The following is a 20,203-nucleotide window of genomic DNA, read 5'->3' as shown; positions in this document are numbered from 1 at the left end:
CTTGTCCCTGTTCTCAAGGCAAGATGAACCATACCTGTGAGGGTCTGAAGGTTTTCAAAGATGGATGATGATGATGATGAAAATTCTACTGTATTTCCTAGGTAATGTGCAAGAGCAATATCTTGCATGAGAGAGTTTAGCCAATGAACAGAAAATCAACCCTGTCAACAGCCTTTGTTCTGTGAGAAACACCTTTGGCAGGTGCTGCCCCATATTAGCTTGCTCTCAGTTGCCTCCTCTGCCAGGAATTTGTCTGAGGCAAAGGAAATGAGAGTTTTCCCCGTAGCTCCCACAGACAGATTTGTATTGTACAGCTCCATACATCTGTATTCTAACCATCCCCATTCACCAAAATAAATTGCACAAAGAGGTTCAGGAGGCCGTATTTTCCCTTGGCTTTCCAAAATGCACTCCACAGTAAAAATGGTGTTTTGACTGGACATAAAACTCAGAACAAAAGGATACTATTAGTCCTACAAGCCAACTTTTCTCAAATGATAAGTAATTTTGTGAAAGAAATTAACTGCAGGAACAAAAAATACAAATTTGAGGTCTGTTTAGACCATGCAGTATAAGCAATTAGTCTTTAAATGGAGATATTGTGTTACATGTGCCTACAATCTTTTTTTAAAGCCTGGATTGCTGTAGTGGCCATAATTAGATTTCTTTCAAATATTTTTAGGATTGGCTTAATTCTTAAAATTACATATTATAGTCTTACAAACATTGAAAATTAAAGAGGAAATGGAAGTTATGTAAGATCAATACTGGCAGAACAATTCCTGAACTGCTCTTCCCATGGTATCATATTCGTCATAAGAATTTGGTGCATAAATATGGTTGTGAGTAAAATGAGTCCTTTCTAAAAAGAAAAATACCTAATCAGCAGTTATTTTCCTCTTTGTTCTCCTTTCCAATCCATGTACCTTTTAAAACCACCTCATATTTTGTTCTTCAGTACTTGGTCTTTATTTCCTCATTCAGACAGCAAAGTGTCTTCTGATGCTGCTGTCATCTTTGCCAGACTGACCTGTGGCTTCCGTCAAATTAATTTGCTATGGCAGATAGCAGGGAACAGGCAGCAGTGCTTCCTACTGACACTGTTTATCTTCTCCTAGATTTTCAGTGGAGACACAATTTTTTGCTGGCATCCCATTGAGCTGGAGAAATGAATGGCGATGTATTTTGGCTTGAGAAGATTTGCAGCCAAAGAGTTTGGGGAAGGAGCTGTCTTTTGTTGCTGGAGCTACAACAACAATTTAGGGAAGAGGATCTTTCAGTAGAAGCTGCTAATTTAAAGTTCATTTCTCTGTTGTAAGGGATGATTCTTTCTGCGCTCAGCTGACTATTAATTTGGCCTTGAAGCATGAGGATACAGAATCTCTCTGGCAAGACTTTTCATAAGGAGAACACTGTTAGGAAATGAGCTGAGTCTACTCATGTAGGCTGCTGAGCTCTGGCTTTTCTGATATGGTTAGGTTCACAAATGATTTGATTCCCTGGAGTTTATTTGAAGTTTTTAATTAAAATCCTCTCCATTGGTACTCTGATTTTATTGAATGTGACAAAATTTTCTTGGGACTTGATTTTTCTTTAAACTACAGTCCCTTTACAGCTATCACATAGTGTAAAATAATTTTTAAATGTGTGTAAATGACATCATTTTGGCAATGTAAAGGAAACCTTTGGGAAAATGAAAATGTGTGTATTCTGTTTTTCTGGAATTTCATCTTTGTGTGCCTGAAGACAAAATGGTGAAATCTGAGAATTTCTACATTTTCTTCCAAGAAATTATTTTCATATAAGAGTATCTTGTCAAGACATCTCATAAGTATTATTTTCACAATCTTGTCATTCTTCTCTTTCACTTTGGGGGCCCCTTTCTCTGGGAAGGAGGCTATGGAAAGGGAAAAAACCAAGATATTTTTGGTAGCCAAAAAAGACTCCAAGTATGCAAGCTTTCTACCTGAAGCAGAGCAACAAAAAGTGCACAGTTGGTGAGTCCAGGAAGTGAGCAAACAGTGGGGAATATGGAACTACAGCCAGCTTGTTACTGCACAGCTGGGCAGTTGTGGCTTGGATTCTGGTCCATGCTCCCAGTATAATTTATCATTGTATTGAATAAACCATACATACCAGAACTTTATTCATTGTAGAAACAGTTCCTGTAAATTCATTGAGTCAGTGTATCATTAATTAATTCAGATAGGAAGGGAACCCAGGGGGTCTCTAGCTCAACCTAATGGTCCAAGAAAGCACAACTATGAGAGCACACCGTAATGCTCCAGGCTTTATCCAGCTGACTCTTTAAAACCTCCAAGAATGGAGAATATGTGACTTGTTTTGGCAAACACCTCTACTACTTCCTCTTATGAAACAGGTTTTCTTTGTCTACAGACTGAATTTCTCTTGGTTTCATTTATATCTACTTTTTCTTATCCTTCAGTCATGCACCACTGAGGTGCCTGGCTCCATTCCCCCAGGAACCTCCTTGCAGGCACTGCCAGACTAGTGTCATGTTCCCCTCAAAGCCATCCCTTCTCCAGACTGAACAAGCCCCATTCCCCCAGCTTCTCCTCACTGGCCAAGTGCTCCAGCCTCCAACCATCTTGGTGGTCCTCTGCTGAACTTGATTTACTTCATTCAATGTCTTTCTCACAGTGGGGATGCCAAATCTCCCCAGGTGGGTGCAGTATTTAAATGTGGTCTAGCAAAAGTAAAGGGGCAATTATATAAAAAAAATATACTGACTTTCCTCCTATATTAATAAAGCCTTGGTTTCTGTTGATCTTTTTTTGCTGCCAGAAGACACCCCTGGCTCATGTTCAGCTTGCTGTCTACCAACACCCCCTGGGCCTTTTCAGAACAGCTGCTGCCCAACCACATAGACACATTTTCCCCCAGCCTGAATCAGTGCAAGGAATTGGTCTACCTCTGATGTAGGACTTGGCATTTGTCCTTGCTGAATTCCATGGGGTTTGTGTAGGCCCATTCCTTCAGCATGCAAAGCTCTTCCTGGGGGGCATCCCTCCCAACCAGCATTTTAACTGTACCTCAACCTGCTCTTGTTGTCCATTGAGCAACCATCACTGTGACATTTCTTCCAGGTCACTGTTAATGTGAAACAGGACATGTTCCAGAACAGACCCTTGTGGTGCTCCACTTGTTGTTCTTGCTACTGTCCTCATGGTCCACTAACCACTGCCCTCTTGGCTGGCCTGCCCATCCAATCCATCCGGTTGTCTGCTCATCCAGACTGAAACCTGTGAACTTGGATAAAAGAACATTGTCAGAGTCAGTGTCTGAAACCTCGCTGTAGTCTATTAAGGTTTTTTCGACCTTGCTTAAGTCTAGACATCCACAAATCCAGCCATTTGACTATAGAAATTTTCATGATTTTGACAGGATTTTGACATGATTTACTCTTTATAAATCCATGCTGACTGTTTCTGGTCACCTTCTCCATGTGTTTAGAAATGTGTTCTGAGAGGACTTGCTCCAGCACTTTCCCAGTTACCTAAGTGAGTCTGGACCTCCAGTAGTTTCCCAAATCATCCTGTTGGACTTAACTGAAATTGGGTGCAAATTTGTCTTTTTTTCTGTTGTCAAGGACCTTCTTTGATCTCTGTTACTTTACAAACATCCCAGAGAACAGCCTTGTAAAGACACCAGCCAGCCCACTCAGCTCTTTCAGGTTCAAACCATCTGGTTTGCTTGAGCTGAGTTCTTGCAAGTAATCCTTGCCACGATTTTCATCTACTGCTGGTTCTTCTCCTTCTTGCACAGAAGCCTGGGAGAACTTGCTAGTGAAGAATGAAGAAAAAAGGCATTGAGCACCTAAAACAGCTGTGTCTGTTATCATTAAATCACCCCAGCTATTCAGTAACAGAACATTCTCTTGGTTCAGCTCTATGGCTTATTTGTGCCTAACTGTATACAGGAGGATACTGTAGACAGTAGATCCTTTAATGAACTTGTTACTGAGACTCAAGGAGGAAACAAAAAATGTATTTTGTTTCAATTTAATTTAACTGAACCTTCTACAGCTCATGGCCACACATTCTAGTGAAAGAAAGGGGTTGGATGTCCTTTATATAAGAAAAATAAGCACTTCTGCACCTGTGAAGAAGTTTTGAAATGGTCTTTATGTAAGCTCTTCTTATGTTTTTAGATTTTCTCGACATTTAGCCCGAATTTCAAGATGGGGATGAGATTGTGTTTTGGTGGATTTTTTCCCTGCTCTGAACAGTGTGTGGGCTGAGAGTTGAGAATGCATATAGGTTGTGCACAGGGAACAAGTATAGGTCACCTGAAAATAATTAGCACTTCTGAAATAACTGTCTTTGTGTTTGAGGTATAGCTCATAAAAAGAGACTTGTTTTCATAATATGTATTTTTAAAGAATGTTGTTCTGCTGTCATGCTTCCCCCACCTCGTAAGGAAAAACCCCAGCAACTTGTAAAGGCTCTCACATTCATATAAAGAACACAAATTTTGCAGAGAAAATAGCTAAATATTTTCAATTGCATCTAATATAATTTCTCTGAGGCACACACTGATGGAAAATAAAATACAAGTATACACACAGAACACCTACAACAATATGTTCAGGCAATTAAAGAAAATGAAGGGTACTTCCCAAACGAAATATTCAAAAAATATGTCATTCCAGCTCCTAGCTAAAAACTCATCATCATTTGGGACTATATGTTTTTCTGCCTACACTGCTGAAAAGATGCAAATTCTATAATGTTACTGACCTAATGAGAGGGAAATGTGCACTTGCAACCTGCAACAGCTTAATCAATGTGATTCCTGTGTCCAGTCAGTGACAGCTGTTTTTGAATTCGGCTAGCAGTCACAGGAGGAAGAGTTTTTGACAAATCTCAGACAGTAATGCACTTAGGTAATCACATTCCAGGGATTTTTTTTTTTTTTTAAATCACATGAATTGTAATTCTAAAACTCTTGTCAGTGTAGAGGAGCAGAAGTGGCACAAGAAAATAATGCTCTTTTCTCTGTTGGGTCAAGTACAGCTTCTGTTCTCTGATAATGGCAAAAGCTTGTTGCTTTAGAAGGCTGTACCTCTGCTCCCCAATAATAACCTTGCTAATTGTATAGTGTTGTATACAGTGGAAAGATTTTTCCTGACCCCGCAGGGAACAAGTGCTGTGAAGCATGAGATTTGATTAGCCTTATTATCTTAGCCTGCCCAGTTACCAATGTTGTAAGCTGCCATGAAATTATCCACCCCTTTTAAAAATAAAGCCATACTATTTGTCTTCATTATCTCCTTCTATGGAGTTGAATTCCACATGCAAACAGACCTCAGTGATGAAAATAGCACAGGAATTACACATGTAGCCTTTTAACTCTGTAGGTACTGTTTGCTTTTATATTTTCATACCACCTTTCTATGTAAATCAACATTCTCCTAAATATTGTGGGTATGATCACCTGCTCCTGAAAGAAAACTGTTTTTATTTTACTGTCAATATTTGTAATTATCTATGTGATCTTTTAATGAGTTACACTGAAGTAACTCATAGCTTTGAAAATGGTGTAATTTCTTAGAAATTTTGCTGGATTTGCTGGATTTTTTTTTTTTAATGTTCTATGATGTCTTGAGTACAGAAATATAAACAAACTACACACCAAAAATAAATAAAAATAATGATAATTAAAAATCCCCTAGCTCATTTCTTTAGCACAAAAATCTTAGAAAAAAATATTTTGGATGGTATGTCAATGGATACATAAACAAGTTATCATCATAAGATCTCCAAATAGTGATAAATACAGCAAAGAAATTTGACACTTCATTGTCTTAATTTTTTCAGGTCATGAAGACATCACATTTTGGTGGTTATCAAAAAAAGTATTCTAAAGTCAGATCTGTCTCAAGACTGATCATAATAAATGATTATCCAAATTAGACCCTGGTTAACGAAAGTGTGGAACACTGGACTTGCTGAGTATGCCAGCAATCAGCTTAAAATCTCCTTTTAAAAAAAATACACCATCTCAAAGTCCTTGACTCAACACCAGTTTGCCACAACAAAGATGGAAAGGGGAACAAACTCCAAGAAGTACCTCCTCTGTGGGTACAACTGTTCATTCTGTCATTAAAATAGCCATCAGAACAGTGATAGAGAATTTGGAATTCAGACCCAGAGTTCCGCAGAGAATAAGACAAAGAAAATTTTGGCACAGTTGACACCAGCCAGCAGATAATCTCTCCACTATTGTGGAAGTGCTGGTGGTAATTACAGGTTTTCTTTTCCATGTGTACACCCAGAACTATAACGGGACTGAAAACTACATCCTCATTTCCACATTCTGTATACTGGAATGTCTGCTGCTCTAACTCCTCTAACATCAGGGTTAGGGAGCTAACGTGTTAGGCTCCCTAACATTAGGGAGTCCTAGCAAAACCAGAAGACCATGGAGAAAGGCTTCTACCTTGTTGCTTGTAGCATCAGCAGAGAATTGTCAATACATTAGCCACCCTGGTCCCTACAGTTTTACAAAAGGAGCAGAAGACTTCATAGCAAAAGCGCTCCAGTGAGATCTGTATCATCAAAGGCTGAGTTCAAAGCTCTGTGGAGTCATAAACTCTAGTTCTAGTGCATGTGAATCAATCAGTGCCAAAGTATCAGGGCTGGGGCTGCTCCACCAGACAGCCCTTACGCCGCCTGAATCCTGTGGCTAGACAGAGACTGTGATAATCCCTGGCATAAAGAAACTCGGTTTTGTCACTCTTCTAACCTATGCCTGGCTGACCATGATCACTGGCCAGAAATTGCTGGGACATAAGTCAGCCCTTGCCAGGTCCTGCCTTCTCTGCCACAAACTGGGAACAGGGTGAGGCTTGGCTAAAGTGCAGTAATTGCTCATTAAATGGATAAAAGAGATTTACGGTCTGTGGGAATGGTTCAAAGCTCTCAGATTGAACAGCACCAGCAGGGTCCTAAGGACCATCCTTGTACGGGGGATTTCTGCTATGAGCGGCATGTGAACGTAAGTAGCAAAAAGCCCAAAGGATATGATAATTCCTGACAGAGGGTAAACATAAATTTCTAAGTTCTTCTCTAGAACAATACATCTCTATTTCTTCCTTGACCTTAATGGATCAAATGGATTAAATACTGGGCAAAAAATGGTGTGTGTGCATTTAGGACACATTCCCTAGAGGGCTTTAATAGCCAAATAGCAGCTGCAGAGGCCAGAATGGAAGATGCTCAAAAGACTGTAGAGCAGTCAAAGTACTTCATGTTTAGATATTTCTGTTGCAGCCAAAAATGGGCTCTTGTATTGCACAGGTTTGGATTCAAGCTTTGAGCTGAATTGTAATAAGGAACCTCTAAGTTTTGCAGTGAAGCAATTTTCTTCCATTGGCCACAAAGGTAGAGTCAGGTTATCATGAAAGATGTCAGCATAAATTGCTACAACCCTTTCTCCTTAATAGAATAATGTTCAGTTTTCACAAATGCAGAAACTGTAAGAGAAGAAGTCAACAAGATGTTGAGTTGTGAAATACAAGATGAGATAGCATTTATGCATTTTGTGACTCTGTTTCAATTAGAATATCACCAAAAAATAAATTACAGGCAAAGGAGAGAAAACAATCTAAAGACATTTTTTGGGGAGTGAGGATTTTTTATGCCTGTCAGTTTTTCCATCGTAGCTGTAGGGGTTCAAACACTGAAAGGGTGATATAGGTCATTATGTTGCTTAGAATCCCTCATGCCATTTTAAGTTTCTTTTCAGTTTAACAAGGAAAAGATAACTGCTTGTGAAGTAATTTGCCAAAAATATGTTCAATTTGGACTTTTTTACTGAGAAATTGCAGGAGGGCTGTAAGCTTTTTGGACCTGGGGATGTATAATTCCACATGCCTACGAAGCTCTTAGCACAGGGTAGCTACTGTAATTTGAAGAGTAAGTAAAAATAATTCCTAAAGGAATTTTACATGCTGTTTTCCTAAGATGAGGTGCACAGGATCTCATTTACTTGATGCAACTTTATTGGACAATCTGAGAGGTTTTTCACCTGCTGGCTGCTGTTCCACAGTTTCTGTAATTACGCCCATCATAAATATCAGCTGCTTTTTTTTTTTTTTGCAATATATTGTTGGTGGGTTTTTATATTGTTGGATAGAAATCAGTTTAGTCGTTATCTGGTAGGAAAGCAGAATCTGAACCCATTAACAGGAAAATGGGTAACCAGCAGATTTTCAGTTAGAACTCTTCCCCCTCATAGCTCCAGCTTCCCCTTTTCCCCAATGGCTCCCAAAGAAAAAAACAGTGTGAATTGCAGATAGCTTGTTATGAAGGTTTACCTTATGTCACACTGGGCTATCAGGTATTCTTAAAACAGCAGAATTATGCAGATTGCAGTTAAAGCGTATGCTCGGATTCAAAAATTTCCAGGAAATTCGATATGAGGAGGAATAAGTGAATGAAAACAAGCTGAGGAATGACAGATTGTTTTGGATATGAGCATTTCGTTTCTGGAGCAAATTTTACCCTTAGGTGAAAACCAAAAAAAATCCAGCTTTAGTTAGCGAGAAGTCTGCATGCAGAACTGACCGTGTGCAACCCAAATTTCCCTAATTCCACGAGTATCCAAAGGTGAGAGCCTCCCCTGAAACAAAAAGCGAGAGCTGCTCTGTAATCATCGTTCAAGACGAACGAAATGTTTAAACAGTGACCAGAAGCGCGGGGAAATCGCTTTCCCAGCGTTATTTCCATTTAAGTGGTCTTGCAGGTTATTTGCATCAGGGGAAACTCCCCACTTTCTCTTTCCCCTCTGAAATGTGTGACTTCTCTGCTAGCATTTCTCACACTGGGCGACTGAGCAGGCAGCGCCACGTGTCCCCTCCGGATTCGGACCGGGGACAGCACAAACCGGCCCGGGCAGAGCCTGAAGCCCGTCCGGGAGTACCGGCGGGGACACGGCGAGAGGACACGGGCACGCTCGCACACGGGCCAGCGCTCCCTCCTCACTGGCCAGCGCTCAACACCCACGGCGGCCCTCACACACGCGTGCTTTGACACGAACACGCGTGTCCCCACACGGCCCTGCGCCACCCCCACGGCCGCCTCACCGACGCGCTCTCCCTCACACACACACACGCACGCACCCTGTGACACGCGGGCACACGCGCTCGCACGCGCGGGGACACGCGCAGTCACGCGCACTCCCACACACTCGCGCTCTCACCCTCGCCGACCCCTCTCGCCCCCTCACACACTCTCACACACTCGCTCACACTCTCACACACTCGCTCACTCTCTCTCACTCATGCCGGGCGTGAGAGGGGGCGAGGCAAAGGCGCGCGCGCTCGCTCCGGGCGGGAGAGGCGCTCGCGCGCCACTGCCGCGGAAGCCGCGCGCGCGCGCGCTCGCCGGGGGTGGGCGGGGCAGAGGAGCGGCGGCGGGAGCGCGTGCCACAGCCACGCCGGCGGCCCGCGCCGCGGCGGGCGCAGAGCGGCGGCGGCACCTCCGGCTCGCGCCGTCCCTCCGGCAGCCCCGCGCGCCCGGGATCGTCCATGGGGCCGAGCGGCGCCCGCTGAGGGAGGAGGGGACGGGGAGCGGCGGGAGTCGGTGCCGGCCGGTGAGTTCCCGTACCGGCGGGGAGGTCGCGTGCGCGGGGAGGGCGGAGGAGGGAGGGTTCACCCGCCCGGCTGCTCGCTTCTCCCGTCCCTCCCAGCCGACGGGGAAATGGTGGTGGGAGGCGGGGTCCCGCAGTCATCCCGGCCGATCCCCCTCGACCCGGCGGCGGGAGCGAAGGTGCCCCGTGTGCGTGTGGCGTGAGGCGGGAAGAGCCGTCCGCAGGTAGCGGGGCCGGGCGGGCCTGCAGGGGAGCGAACATGGCAGCGCCGGAGTCCGGGAAGAGGGATTTTTGCCCCTAGAGCGGGGATTAACCCTCCTTCTCCCGCCTCCGGATGCGTCCCCGGGAGACTCGCGCTTCATCTGCCGCTCCGGATTATCCACCCGCCCACCCCCCTTCCCCCACCCCCTTCCCCGGTATTTTCTCTCCTCCTGGAGATTATCAGGTTTCCCGCCCCTCCCTCTTCGGGATCCTCCACCTCCCCCCTCCGAGGGGATTATCTCCCCCCTTCTCTGCCGGATTATCCCCCCAGTTCGCTGTCCCTGTCCCTCCCTCCGCGTTTATGCTCCTCCGCAGCCTCGCTTCTCGGGGATTATCTTCTCTCCCTTTGGGATGATTTTTCCTCTCCTGATCTCTGCCCCAGCCTTTCTCTGCCTATTTTCTACCCGAGGAAGTCAACCCTCCCCTTCCGTCTGCCTCTGACTGGGGAAAGGGGCGAAAATGTGGTTGTGATCAGGTGGGCAGGAGTTTCCAGCAGTGCTGTCATCTCCTCGGTCGTTGTACGAGTACTACAGGCAAGTGGATGTAGGCGTAGGAGAGGAGGCACCAGGGATGGATTTGCGGAGCTTGGACCAGAGTTCAGCCTGTGGTGTTGTGCTCCGTATGCAGGAAAATATCTGCACCCTTCCCGCGATGTTCTATCTGATGGAGATGAAGGAGAGCCGACCTGGATCAGTGCTTTTAAAAAAACATGCGTGGCTGGGTGGTGGAGACTGCATGTTAAAAAAGCCAGTAGCCTCTGAGTTTCTCTGAGGAAGGTGCAATGTACAGTAGTAGTATTGTAGGTGGGAAGGTGCTTGGATGACATTGCTGTTGTCCGGGGGTCAAAGCTGGCTTGGATAGCTTCTGTCTTGGCTTGAAAGGCAGCTGGCTTAGGCTGTTGCTCGGTGTTTGAGAGGAGGCAGCTGGTATCTTTTGGTGAAACTCTGATGCTTATGTGGTTCATTACTGTCAGCTTGCTGGTTGGGGGAAGATGCATGTGCTCCTAAAACAGAGGGGGAAGGTTTATCCCATGTATTTGGTTCCTGTATAGGTTTGACCACTCTTCTGACACCTGGTCTCCCTGCACATGGGTTTGCTGTAGGAGATTTGCAGATCTTCTGGCCATCTTGAGGCAGAAGGCCTAGGATTATATCCATTAAACTTCTCCCACTTGGCTTTGAGAGGAGGAGAGGCTGCAAGAAATTGTACAGGGACTGGGCAGCTATAAATAGATGTCGGACTAGAGGAGGCTTTGAAATCTTAGCATGCTTCTTCTGAACAGATAGTGTCTGTTAAACAGGTTGGGTTGACACTAGCATCATAATGTTTCCTTTTATTTCTGCTGAGGTGGTTGGCATTTAACACTTTGACATGTGGCCAGACTATACAACATCTGCCAAAAAATCCTTCTTGAAAAGGACATAGAGAAAATTCTTATTTAAATAAAGTGCTGACAATTGGAGTCTAGTTTGATCTCATTTAAATGGGATTTTTAATCTTTAGTTTCCTCTTCCCTTCCTTGAAATGCTTGGAATTGATGATCTTGTGTCCTTAATTTGTTCTCAAAGTATTGCACTAGATGGATTACCTGAGATCTGTGTTGCTGTGAAAAATCTGCAGTACTGAGGTATGGTATCACAACGCTGGTAGCATTGCTAGGTTTTTATTTTGTTGTTTAGGTTTTGGAGTTTTTTGTATATTTGTTTGTTTTTTAATGGAATCTTTGACATCTAACCAAAAGGGTGTATATCCAGCTTCCTTGAATTCAGGATGCTTGCATTTGTTTTAGATCTTATGGATCACTGCTCTTTCAGCTTGTCTTGTTGAGAACTAATTAATATGGAAATTATTGACAAATATACTTTACTGGCTCTGTGGCATGGTATCTGTTCTGCTGCTCTATTCTTGCATACTCCAAGTCTCTAAAATTACTGAAAAGCTGTTACAACATATGTGCAATTGGACCTTTTTTGTACTACCTCTTTCTTGTGCCTTTTTTCCCCCTTTAAAAAATAGTGGAAGCTATTATGATGGTTTCCTTTTTCTTTATCTTAATAAAAGAAAAATAATAAAGGAAGTAATGAAAATGTGCCTGAATAATATGAAAGAGTCCTAACAAAGGTTACTGGGATGAATATCTCCAAGAACTCTGACTTTCAGGACAATTCTTATTTAGAGCATAAAATTTTAATGTGATGTTTATTTTCCTTTTTTTTGAATTTCAATTTGTTTCTACCTCAGGGAGGTAGAAAGGAACGGAAATCTTGGCAGTATGACTTACTAGTTTGGGCATTTTTTGTTGATATTTGACAACAGTAAAAGCAGGAAAACAAGTAATCAATCAAATAATTTGGCTTTATTTTAAGATGTTAAGGATTTGATCAGAGCATTATCCTCAAACACTAGGTATCCGTCAGATTGAGCTCCAGCTTGCTGTTAGGTCCACGTGTTCGGTATTTCTATGTGCAGAAACAGGTCAGTGATCTGGAGAAAACTTTATAGTACCAAAATGACAAGCAAAAGACTCTTTAGTATGAGTCTCTTTGTACAGTGGCTCAGTCCCTGAATTCTTGTGTTATTCTAAATATATTTGTTTGTAGAAATTTTTGTTTGAATGCCATTTTCTAAAAGTTCAGTGTTCTGCTTTAAACCCATACTTGATGCCAGGTGATTCAAAGTTCTCACTGGATGTGTCTGTCCCAGGCTTGTGAGTGCCCTTTGATCCTCTGTGCAGGACACTGATCAGTGAATCTTTTCTCATGCTGAAGAAGTGGGAGGAATTCTTTTTGCTTTCGAGACAGGTATGCACTTGGGATTGTGACAGTCTCCCTGCAGATGTGTAAGGAATAATACTCTCAAGATCTGAAAGGATGAAAAGCTCACATATGTTAAAATAAAACGCTCCGTCATGTTCTGTGCTTAAACTAAGAATGGATAAAACCTGGAAGGGTTGGCATTGCACATGTGGTAAAAACCTGAATTTTTAGAAGCATCCTGCAACTGGAGGGGTACAGACACTATTGGACTTACTGGTGTGGAAATACCTACTGGTGTGGAAATATTGGTGTGGAATGTAGAATATGATGGTGGGGTTAAGGGCAAGTCTGTGAGAGAGAAAAGGGGTTTTACTGTCCCCCACAAGAGAAGAAGCTCATGCAGGGTGCTGGAGAAGAGTGAGTTTAGTTCAATATGACGTGTGAGAGACAGGCTGAAATACAGATGTGCTGGTCACAAGTACTGTTAGAGGGCTTGTATGATTCCATGGTCATTATAAGCATCTGCAGTTGGATCTCAGATTATTCTACAGCAAAACTCGTACAACAAAGCATGGTGATGGTAATGGGCTAGCCTGTGGCTTAAAATTGCATTATATCAGAATAAAGCAAACCTGAATTATGTAGTTATGGCTGATGTCACTCTTACAAGAGTAATAGAGACCAAAAAAAAGAAAGAGAGGTTAGGACAGGGGTTCTTCCATATGTAAACATTTACATTCCTATTTTGGGTTAATTAGAGTCTTTGAAGTTACAGTGATTTTGCAACCTTTGTAAAATAATAACAATAAGAATTGAAAAATGGGATGCTGTATACTCTTATCATCATGTTCTAATTATTTTCAAGGTCTGTGGGTTAATAGAAAAGGGTGTTTCATACTAACAGCGTTTCATATTAGCAGCCATTGCATGGGTTTTACAAGTTTTTAAAGAACCCATTCTAGTGTCCAGGTCTCATGAAACCATGGTGGAAATTAGAAAGATACTGAAATCAGATGACATTTCAGATTTATTAGCAACAAATGTTATTTAATAAATTACTTATACATGTGTTTTAAGAGTATTGACTGGTTTTACATTCTGACAAGGAACTGTTTAAGAGTAGAGACTCAGTGAAATCTATGCTTATTGCAGAAAATTACAGTGGTTTCTGTAAACTTGTTTTTGGGGGAGAGGGACACAAAACATGGTGACACATGACACACACAAGTTCTTTGTATCTTACACAAAAACATTGCTCTTCTTGCAGCTTCTGCTTACCTAATCCCAAAGGATCAAATTACTGTTTCAGTTAAATTCACCTTTCCAGTAGGTGGAGACACAACTGTTGATTTCAAATAAGCTTAAGCATTTACATTTTGGTTGCAAACATTTTATCAAGGTACTTTTAAAATAATTAAAATTAGGATGTAAGAAAAAGTTTAAATTTTTATTTTAAGGTAGTTTACTTAAGCTTCTTACTGAAAGGGCTCTGGCATTCAAATATTGCTTCTGTAGTAAGAGTGGCTACTCAAATAGTTTGGGTTTAATTTTCTAATTATCTCCACCCACTGGTCAAATATGCATTAATGAAAAGTTTAAGTGATACCTTTTGCAATATCCAAACACAGGATGGAGGAAAGTAGATTGAGGGTAAATAGACTGAGGTTAAAAAGATTGGGTAAAGTCTTTTCTTAAGACTAGTGACACAGGGTAGAGGAGCCCTCAAGTAAATCAGGAAAATAAAAGATGTATCAGCCATTATTCCATTCCATAAATTAAAAAAAATATTCGATTCCATGTTCGTTCATTAATTGTTCAGAGATCTGACTGCAGGGATCATGTTAGAGGTTTGTATGTAAAACATATCAACAACTTTTTATGTGATGTTGATTTATTTTTTAACAAGTCAGTGGGCCAATTGGTAAGTCAGCCTTTACATATCTTATTAAAATTCCATCCCATGCCTTTCCTGATCCTCTGTTGAAGTTTACTCTTTTTGGCAAGATGACTGCTTAGGCAGCAGAAGTTTCAAACTGGGAAGACAGTATGTGTTCTAGCAAATGAAGTGAGAGAAAAGTTTATTTCTCCTTTGCAAGCTATTCTGGTTTACTGTATTGTGAGCTGTTGTGCTGTAGCAAAGCTCAGAGTTGCTGCACAGAAATTGCTTGAACATTATTAATTTTGCTGTAGTCATACTGCTGCTTACAGCTTCTCACGCATTCTTCAGATCATTAGATGGAGCTGTAATTAACAACTGAAAGTTCAGTTTACTCATTCTTCAGTTAAAGAACATGCAGGCAGGGAGAAGTTGGTAAGTGAAACTTAATGTTCATGGAGTGTGTGACACTAGGGCATTCAGTCATCTGAATTCAAATCAGTCTGGCAGTCCCTCTTCTCAGATCTACTGGCACAGCTCTGCTGCTTGCCAATCTAAATTTGGTATGGAGCAGCAAAATGGGATGAGCAGTGCTTGATTTAGTCACTTCTGACCAGTGAAGCTCCTTTATACAGATTTAATCTTTGTAGTATTTCAACAACTTCCAGGAGCTTGTTGCTTGTTGTAGTTGGCATTTGCCTTACATGATCTTCCCTGAGGACAAACTCTGGGTGTACATTGCTATGTGTGGTATTTAAATCAGTGTTCAACTGAGGCTTATTTATCGAGTGAAACACTGGTTTCAGCTCTGTGAATTTTACTTCATTCTTTCATAGCTTTATGTGGAGTGGCCCACTTGCTGCATGGATAAAATTCAACCTTGGCGTAAATCTTGTTGTGTGAGAGGAGTTGTCCATCATTAGCTCTGCAATAATCTCACAGGTGTCTAGTCACAAGAGGAGTCAAATGGACACACTACCTTTGAGTCACTGTGCTTTGGGAGGCAAGATAAACAGGTAACTTGTGTTGCTGGGTTTTAATCAACACTTCTGTAACATTACATGGTCACACAGCAGTAATGACTGTGCTTGAATTGCCCTGACTGATGGTTGAGAACCCTCGTGTCTGCTTCATGTTCCCGTCGCTGGAGGGGAAAAACGTTTGGGCAGTTTTGAGGACAGGCCATAAATACACAAAGAGAAAGGGGTATGAGAGCACCGAAGAGTTGAATTGTCTCTTGAGTTTGACACATAATTTGATAGGAAAAAAAAAATCCATCCGTCCTTGTGTCATCCACACACACACCACTGGTTCCCAACGGGTAAGTCTTAGGGATGCAGATATTGTTAGAAATCGTGCTATTGGAATGGGAGATTACCTGGATGTGTACACTGGTGAGAAGGTAAGAGGCTTTGGCTGTTCTTAAAAACGGGCAGGAAAGGGTTTTGTATTCAATGATTTCCAAGTTCCGAGCGCGGAGCCCGAACGCGCCGGGTCGGCTCGGAAAGGTGGCTCAAGCGCGCTCTCCAGTGGCCACACCGGGACAGCGGCGCCGGGATGGACTCGGGGCCGTCGGGGCCACCGCAGCCGGTGAGTGACAGAAGCCAGCTCCTGTCGTGCGGCTGCCTGAGTACTGATAAATAAGCTTGCTTAGCTGAGTACACTGCTTGCATAAATAAGCTGGTGCTTCTTAACAAATAAGTGGCTAAATTCGTTAAAAAAAATAAAAAAATCCGCCATTGGCAAAAATTGATCAGTTAGAAATCTTGCTCTTGTAATTGGATCAAAAAATGACTCCCATCCAGCAGTCTATTAGTTGGGGAGATTGGTGCAGTCTCTACTGGGACTGTTTGTACTGTCGCCTGGAAGCAGGCAGGTTTACTGCTGAATGGAATTTATTAGCTATGAATTGAAGCGTGCACATTTAACTGTGTCAAATCTTGGCAAATAGCTCTGCAAACAGCACAGACTAGCTAAACAGCAGCAGAAAAAAAATGTGTAGTTCTTAACAAGTTCAGCACACAGTTCTCAGTCTTACATCAGATTCCATGCTGTTCAGGAAAGCAGTGGGGGCCTTCAGAAGGAAGAACTTCATTGGTACTAATGAATAGGAACTGGAAAAGAGGGGTAGACTGTTCAGCAGGTGGACTCATCATGAAGTGGAAGGTTTCAAGGTGTATTGTTGTAATTTGAAATTTCTGAGATAACTGCTTCATAGATGATTTCAAATTTCTGGTATTGTTTTACTTTGTCTGTTTTTAATTTAATGGACTTCTGGCTCCTGGTAGAGTTCTCTTTTGTTGATAAGACCTAAGTTACACCTTGTTTGACCACACACCTTGTTTCTCCAAAAACCACAACTGTTTTGAGAGTTTTGTATGACAGTGAGACTGTCAGAATGGTACTGTTAGGTCTTGCTATTCTATCTGGATGCTAACTCTAACTGGAGCTGTTAAACTAAGACTTTAAGTTTGAGCTCGTAAGAATGTAGTGTTTGGTTGGGTTTTTTTTAAGTAATTTTTTTTGTAAGGTACTAGCAAAAAAACCACATAAAGGAACATTCAGTGAAACCATTGAGAATCTTTTCTTTAGAATTATAAAAATTAGTCTAATTACAAATTTGGCAAAAAATAGCTTGTGTAGTAAGTTTCAGAGCTGTCTGCTACTTAGCTGAGAATGTATGAGTCCTATACAGAAAAGTGCAATAGAGTTGGTGTGATACAGTTGTACCAGTTACACTTAACAGTTTACCACTTCTGATGAAGGCCATTACACAGAATGTGTGCTTTTGTGCAGAAAGTTCTTTTTCCATTATGGATGTCACCATAAAGCTTTCACACATTTCAAATAATAATAATAAAAAAAAAAATCCCTTGGGCTTCCCTACCCCAGGCATAAATGATTTTACTTTACAAATATAATTACTGTACTTCCAGGAGGTAATCTCTCTGGACAGCCATAGACTAGTTTAAATTAGATTACTCTGTTTTTTCCTCCAGGGTGAGTTAATACATTGAGTTTTATTTTTCTGTAATTACTTCAAAATTTAGATCACTTTTAATGCTTACTATTCTTCTTTACAACTAGGCTGGGAAAGCTAAGAAAACTTGCATTTGAAGGGTTAACATTAACTTTTTTTCCCCATAACTTTATTTCCTTCAGGTAGGTATCTGTTCTGCTCCTCAACTTCATACAGCTCATGTTGTATTCACTTAGTCTCAGTTGTAGAGTTTCTTAATTTGGAAATACTGGAAATATTTACTTAATAAGCAGAGAGTAAGCACACTAAGTCTTTCAACTGTGACATTTAACCAAGTCTAGGTAGAGCAATGTTTTTGTTAAATCTGTATTTCCAGAGTTCTGGGTTTGAAATCTTTCCAGTAGTTTGGCAGTAAGCTTCATGAATAAAGCAAGTTGCTGCTTTTACCTGTGTTATAAAATCTTTGGACAGAAAGCCAGTCAGTGTGAAATAAACAGAGGATCAGAGTTAGTCAGGGGAGATAGTCAGGAAAACGTTTTTCCTGTTTTCTTCATGAACTTCAGCAGGAGGGCAGATCTCTGGATAGATGATTATGAACCACAATTGGATGCAAATTCATTTATATAAATGACCTATTTGTATGTGGATTTTACTTACTTTAAGAAGCAGCAATGCATTTAAGTAGTAGATGAAAGAGGACTAGGGATTAATTTGTAAATTTATCTTATAATAATACGGTGCTGTTTTGAAATAGAAGGAAATCTTTGGTGTTTTGAGGTCTCAGAATATGACTTCCTGTTGGTGTTGAATACAGGACTAGCCAGGATATCTGTAGAGGTAGTCATTTTAGTTCTGTAGTTGTCATCTGGTATCAAAGTGCAGAAGTATTATGTAGTAATGCAAAAGTAAATACAATGTTAAAGGGTAAAAGTTGTTACTTGTGTTGTCAGTGAAATCCTACAGCCTAGCTACATAACACATAAACCATTGCAAACCTGAAACCTGGGTCCTATCGAATACAGTAGGTTTTCAGATAATAAGAACTGTCAGACTGAAGGTCCATCCAGCTCTTTTTTCTAACATACAGTGCAGTGTATGAAAGCATGCAGAATCTATGAGGAGTTCCTATTAATGCTATCTCTGAGCAGATTTTCAAGAAGATGAAGACATGGATGTCTCTTGATGAGAAGAACCTGGGGCCAGAAAAATTAGTGTCTGGATAGCCTTAAATTCAGCTTCCAGATAGGGATAAAGAAGGATAACATGGTCCCCAAGTGCCTAGACATCATTATCCAAAAACTGGTGAAGAATTCATTGTGCTAATGCACAACAGCAGCAGATTCCAAAATTTAATGCGTTGTTCACGACTAAAATAACATCTTATGTAATTGCCCTGGGCCTGCAACTTAGCAGCTTCCAAAAAGATCTCATAGCTTTGCAGAGGGGATTGAAAACCAAGAGAGCAGAATGACTGATAATGCTAAAGGCGTAAGACTTGAAGGTCTTCAGGAAGTCCATCCCTGAGTAGAGAACAGATTACACACTTGCCACTCTTTTTCTCTGTTCTGCAAGTCATCAGGGAGCCAATATAAGTGCAAGAGGATGACCTGAAATAATACCAGGCACACATTAGCCTGTGGGTGTGGCTGCCTGTAAGAAAAAGATTCCTACTGTCTAATTGCACAGAAGACTCTGCATCAGGAACTTCCTCTTGTTCAATGTGATCTTGCTCTGTGTTAGGATATTACCCAGTTGAACTGGACTGGGTTGTTGCCAGTAATGGATTGGAAGTTGCAGTCTGTCTTTTACATGCCCTTTAAAAATATGTATATTTTGTTTTGTTTGTATGCATGCATGTGACTGCATATATATATGGAAACACACAGAAAAAGAAGGAATTTTTAATAAAATGTAGTATTTTATATATGTGTGTTAAGATGTGTGTGGGTGTATATATATGCATACATATGTATCTTAAAAAAAAGAACACTTGTCTGTAAACAGAAAGCCCAGCATCCATAAACTGTCTAGGAAAGCATAAAAACAAAGTAAGCATACATGATGTTTTCCCTAAGTAATCTCCCAGAATCTCACTAATATTTAACCTGAAGATTTTTTTAAATTACATTAGGTTGTGGATTGTTTATGTAATTTGTGTAGGGTGTTTTTACCATTCAAGACACTCCCAGTTCCGTTTCAGAACTGGTCTCAACTTCTTAAAGGACTAGTATTCGTACATAAATTGCTAGTGTGCACTGGAGATCTGTTTGGTTAAACATGAGAAACTCTTATCCTTGGATTGGATTACTGTTTAGTTTCTTTAAATAATTGACAATGGATTTTCACTGAAGTGCTTGATAACTGAGATGTGATATGTGCAGCATTGTACCGTTCTGTGAAGACTGAACCGGTACTAGTTCTTGTTTTGGTAACAGAGCTGGTGGCAAGTTTTCAGCAGACTAATATTTCCCCATGTTTTAGTTTAGGAAACATGTCTGACTGACCAGGATACCCACAGGTTGTTCTTTGGTGGGCTGTTGCTCCATTCTGCCTAATGATGTGTCTAGGTGAAACAGCAGAAATAGATGTTTAGCCTCCAAACACTGGAATTTGTATGCCTGTTTATATATTTACCTGCTCTCCAGAAATCTGACTGCTGCCATGTGACATGTTCTTTTTGATCCTGGCTTCCACACTTGTATAAGGTGGGCCTAG

At 41.4% G+C, this 20,203-nt stretch overlaps 1 protein-coding gene across 4 annotated transcripts in view; it reads left to right on the top strand.

The window, feature by feature from the left end:
* Positions 1-7,001: 7,001 nt before the first annotated feature.
* PALS2 (protein associated with LIN7 2, MAGUK p55 family member) overlaps positions 7,002-20,203 on the top strand; it is a 57,949-nt gene continuing 44,747 nt past the window's right edge. The window contains exon 1 of one of the 4 annotated variants that reach the window (XM_088054593.1): positions 7,002-7,020. The gene's annotated coding sequence lies outside the window, so the exon portion shown is untranslated. Of the gene's footprint in view, positions 7,021-9,488; positions 9,619-9,755; positions 9,840-20,203 lie in introns of those variants that run through there. The other 3 variants (XM_088054588.1, XM_005518883.3, XM_088054598.1) reach the window with 3 other exon arrangements.

This window comes from Pseudopodoces humilis, chromosome 1 (assembly GCF_049639895.1).
Source record: "Pseudopodoces humilis isolate 2021_Gansu_Grassland_sample_001 chromosome 1, ASM4963989v1, whole genome shotgun sequence".
Taxonomy (NCBI): domain Eukaryota; kingdom Metazoa; phylum Chordata; class Aves; order Passeriformes; family Paridae; genus Pseudopodoces; species Pseudopodoces humilis.
This window is presented reverse-complemented; position numbering and strand designations above follow the sequence as displayed.